Source organism: Oncorhynchus clarkii, chromosome 29 (genome assembly GCF_045791955.1).
Source record: "Oncorhynchus clarkii lewisi isolate Uvic-CL-2024 chromosome 29, UVic_Ocla_1.0, whole genome shotgun sequence".
In the NCBI taxonomy this organism is placed as follows: Eukaryota; Metazoa; Chordata; class Actinopteri; order Salmoniformes; family Salmonidae; genus Oncorhynchus; species Oncorhynchus clarkii.
The window spans coordinates 24,091,724-24,096,578 of record NC_092175.1 but is presented as its reverse complement, the minus strand read 5'-3'; positions in this window follow the sequence as shown (position 1 = coordinate 24,096,578).

Sequence of the window (4,855 nt, the reverse complement as noted above, 5' to 3'; positions counted from 1 at the left end):
GGCCGGCTTGTACATGGATGCCAGGGCAAGGAGAGGGCACTGGGAACTAGTCTGAGAGGATGGACCTGAGAGGAACAGTCACTGTCCATGGACTGATCTGTGTATACAGGCCTCACTCAGATCAACAAGCACAGAGTGTTGGTAGAGGTTCAAACTGTAGACAAAGTCAGATTCACCTCTGCAAGGTTAGGTAAAACTTTTTAGTTGTCAGGTCTGCTATTACTGGTACTAAGGCACTCGAAGACCAGACAGAGTTCTACTGAAGATCCCTGCTAAGAGGCTACTTACAAGATCCATGGAACTTCATAATTTCAACATCGACTTACAGTACAGTACTAGGTTTTAAGCACAATCTTTCAAATCTTTTGGAATGATTGTATCGTAAACACTGTTGGCTACTATTTATACAAGGGCATTGACCTTCCTAACCATTTTGCCAGACAAATGTCTAGAAAAATCAGAGGAGTGACACATGGTGTGTCATTTAGTGACTGGTCAGTGCCTGCAGTCCATCCCATAATCCCTCACTCTCAGGTCACTGTCAGGCCAACAGTGTGTGTGTGGTGTGTCAGATGTGTGTGTGTGTGGCAGGGCTAGGGGGGTGAACCTTGGAAGGCTTTTATTGGGTCTAATTACTCCCGATAGCTGTAATTTACAGGTTGACAGCAGGGAGAAATCGGCAAGATTCACACTTCTGCGGGTCAGCATCTGTTGCCATTACGGCGGCGTGCGCACTGCCGGCCAGTCGGCGAGCGAGCAGTGAGGAATGGTAAACAACAAACGGCGTGTGACAGATTAGCAGTGCGGGCTAAAGGACCTTCCACTGACACATCATTTCTCTCTCTCCCCAGTTTGTTTCGCGGCAGCTGTCACCAATAAAACGGAAAAGCGGGAGATGGGGAGGTGGCGGTGGCTTTTGTTCCAGTTCCAGGGAGGTGGTTGGTGCAGGAGGAGGAGGAGGAGAAGAGTTCAGTGAGTGAAGTGTTTAAAAGTCTGGCCTCACTTTTTAATGGTATATATTAGGAGGAAACAAGGGCAGGATTGGGTCAAGCTGTATGCTTCTGCTGACTTCATATGAATTACCTCTTCTAGTTCTCTGTTTTAGGTCTGCGTTGCAAATTGCAGGTGTCACCCTGAAGAGATCATTTTAGATCTGTTTTCAACTGCATGTGTGGTACAGTAAGGAGCACAAAGGTCATCTAGAGGGTAAGCATTAGCTCGGGGCAGTCATTCTGACTGTACTGTAGCCCCGTCACACACACACCGTCCCTCCTTCCTCTTTCCTCCCATCCCATGTGGCTTTTCTCCCCCCAACCCGGCCTAGTCATACGATGCACAGATCAGAGCCAGAAAGGGCCCGTGCCAGAGTGGGATGGTGGTTGGGTACTGCTCTCCTCCTGTCCATCTCATTGCCTTCCCATCACAGAGCCTGGCTGTTCTCTAGTCTGTACATTAGGTTAGCCTCTCATGGATCCTGGCAGACCAACTTTTCCTTGACCTCCAACTAAAGGTCATCCTCTCAGTTGTTGTTTCACTGAACCTGATGGTTTGGGTTTACATGGATTCCCAACTAAATTGTAAGTTAGAGGAGCATGGTCAGTGAACGCATTACAAAAATGGCAAACAAATGACGACATTTGTCCTTTAATTGTGCTTGTAGCAGCTTCTGTACAAGTATATTGACTTCTTCAGAGGGTTCTTAGAGTAGGCATGCACAGGCCTCTATCTCTGTTATCTCTACTCTCCATCACCAAACGGATCCATAATGCTGGGCGGGTAATGGGCCTTGTCCTGTTCAATATCTAACGGGAGACTGGTGGCTCTGTGTGCCAACCTCCAGAGCCCCAGTGTTCCCACAAGTGCCATATGGGCGGTACAGTCCCATTCCATTAGCAGGGCCCAAACAGAGGCCTGGACCCCGGCCCTCCTGGCCCTCCCCTTGCAAAGCCACTGGGCATGGCCTGCCTACCACCAGCTGCCAAGACCAGGGCAGGGGAAAGGCCACAGGACAGCCACAGCCACGTCACGCCTGGCCCTGTCAGCAACGAACAACAAGCCACCAGGCTCTGAAAACACTGGGACACAATTGAGATAGGATTATTGGACAGACAAAAAAGAAACTGAACAATGTGTGCAGTCATAGAGATGTGATAAACATGACAATAAAGACACTGGCCCAAATTCATGCTGTCCAGCATGTAAGAAAAATGATTGGAGTTAACAGTGTTAATTTACTTGGAAGCCTATAAAGGAATTATAATAGACAGACGATTAAAAGTGAGACGATTAAGTAGATTATTGCAATTAAAATGACTCATGTTTTGCAGTAAGGGTGCAATGATTTGAATTTAGGTCTGCAGTCACTGAAGGAAGGCATGAGGGGTAGAGAACCAAGAGGGAGAACAGAGAGAGAGAGAGGGAGAGAAGGAGAAGGGGAGACAGAGAGGAGAGAGATGTTTAGCACATCGTCTGGGAATGCCAGTGTGTGCCTCAGCAGCCTGTACCTGCCACAGGACCTGAGGCCTTTTTTAATTAATCATTACACACAATGAATAATTCAGCCATTATCACTGTGGATATATAGAATTGCTCGTTAGTCTCCCAGGAACTATTTTTCCAATCAATTTTCATGTTTCCTTTAATAAGCTACCGTTTCTAGTGAGAGATACAAACACACTACACAATAATAGCTCTTGCAGAGCATATATAACTCATCATCAAACGTCTATAGTTATCTACAGTACCAGTCAAAAGTTTAGACACACCTACTCATTCAAGGATTTTTCTTTGTTTTTACTATTTTCTACATTGTAGAATTATAGTGAAGACATCAAAACTATAAAATAACACATATGGAATCATGAAGTAACCAAAAAAGTGTGAAACAAATCAAAATATATTTTATATTTGAGATACATCAAAGTAGCCACAGTTTGCCTTGATGACTACTTTGCACACTCTTGGCATTCTCTCAACCAGCTTCGTGAGGTATGCCTTTCCAACAGTCTTGAAGGAGTTCCCACATATGCTGAGCACTTGTTGGCTGCTTTTAACACTTTTTGGGTTACTACATGATTCCATATGTGTTATTTGATCATTTTTATGTCTTCACTACTTTTCTACAATGTAGAAAATAGTAAAAAATAAAGAAAAACCCTTGAGTAGGTGTGTCCAAACTTTTGACTGGTACTGTATGCTTCAAAGATACATTCCCAAACGACAGAAATATCAACTGCAACTAGGCCTAATCCATGGCTAACTGTAACGTTTCTAGGTGTACATTGTTTCTAGATGTAAGGTAAGGGAATATGAAACCTGCTGGCTGAATGAGAGAAGTCATGCATAGCAGACAAAATATTATTGTTACAGCCAACAACTTTATCATTAAGGTTTTTCACATTTTACACACTCATTCAAATCAGGCTCACAGGTGAAATAGGCCTACAACAAATCATGACACTGTGTCACATTGCCCTCTTTTGGGGTGACTTAACAACTCAAAATAACCAGACTGAGTGTTGTGGTTCTGGTTCCCACAGATGAGAAATCCTTGACTTCTCATTGAAAGGGGATTTATAGTAGGTACCAAGGGTCTCCCAGTGTGTTTCAGTGGCCTACCTACCATGACGTCAGGAAAAGGATGGGGTGGCTTGCCTGGTCCCCAACTTCCCCCCAAGGACAGCATGGGGGGCAGAGGAGCACTGATTGAGAGCAACACCTGTCAGGTAAGACGTTCACAGTTGACGGCACTCAAGGTGAGCAAAGCCCACCGCTATGACCGCTAATCTCCGACGTGCCAGTCTCCACTGGGATACCGGCAGGGTCCTGAGCACCCGATCGAGCCGCCTCACGGCTGCCGTCCCACTAACTAACATCTCCTCGGTCTCCTGAGCCGAATGACCCACGCTGATGTGCTCTAAATACGTTTCATTATCGTCATGATGATTACAGCCGTGATTGTGTGTAGCTGGTAATGCGCTGCAGCAGCTCCCCCCTGGGAGGTGACTGTGAGACTGAATGATTAAAACACGTATGATGAACCATGCGTCAAAACATCCCTGTTGGGTTCCGACAACGTACAGGCAACCACCTCCACTGATGCTGTACACAAGCACATAACACGGGATTGTAGTCTACTGAGGGTTTGGGGGGTTTAAAGGTAAAAACTACAGGATACAATGACAGCAGGTGGAAATTGGCAATGGTGTGAATTGACCTTTGCTGACCCCATCCATGTCCGTAACCTTAAGCCTCACACTATATATGACATATACAGTAAATGAATACCATATAGTCTTCGGAATAAACTCACTATCAAACAAAAAAGGAAGGAAGGATGAGGGCTTTGTCCCATCTGGACCAGGCTTCCGCCACATGTGATGACAGAAAGTGAAGTGAGTTAATGTGACAGCGTTCGATAAATGTTTAATCCGACATTCGCGTACATCCCTAGCTGGGATCATCCCAAGTCAAAACCCACCAAAGACACACAGCAGGTGTCTGCAATATTCATATGCTACACGCTTCATTACGAATTAAACATACCAAGGTCCGTGAATTTATTTATTCATTTCGATTATCGAAACAAAAGACAGAAAAATTGAGATTAAGACACTGTCGGTGCGCTATTCTATATTTGTCTCACAGATTTGTAACAAGTTGTTTTGTGACAAATAACTGTGCCTGGTGAAATCCCACTGTCACCTCAGTGAGAGTTAGGCTGTGGCTCTGATGAGAGACTGTAGGGCTGCAACAAATCACGGTCTGTCTCTGTAGCTCTCTGCACTTCAGGAGACCACAGCAGTTTGCCCTTTGCCCTGTCCAGGAGTGTTCAGTGTCTCATCTCACAACACAT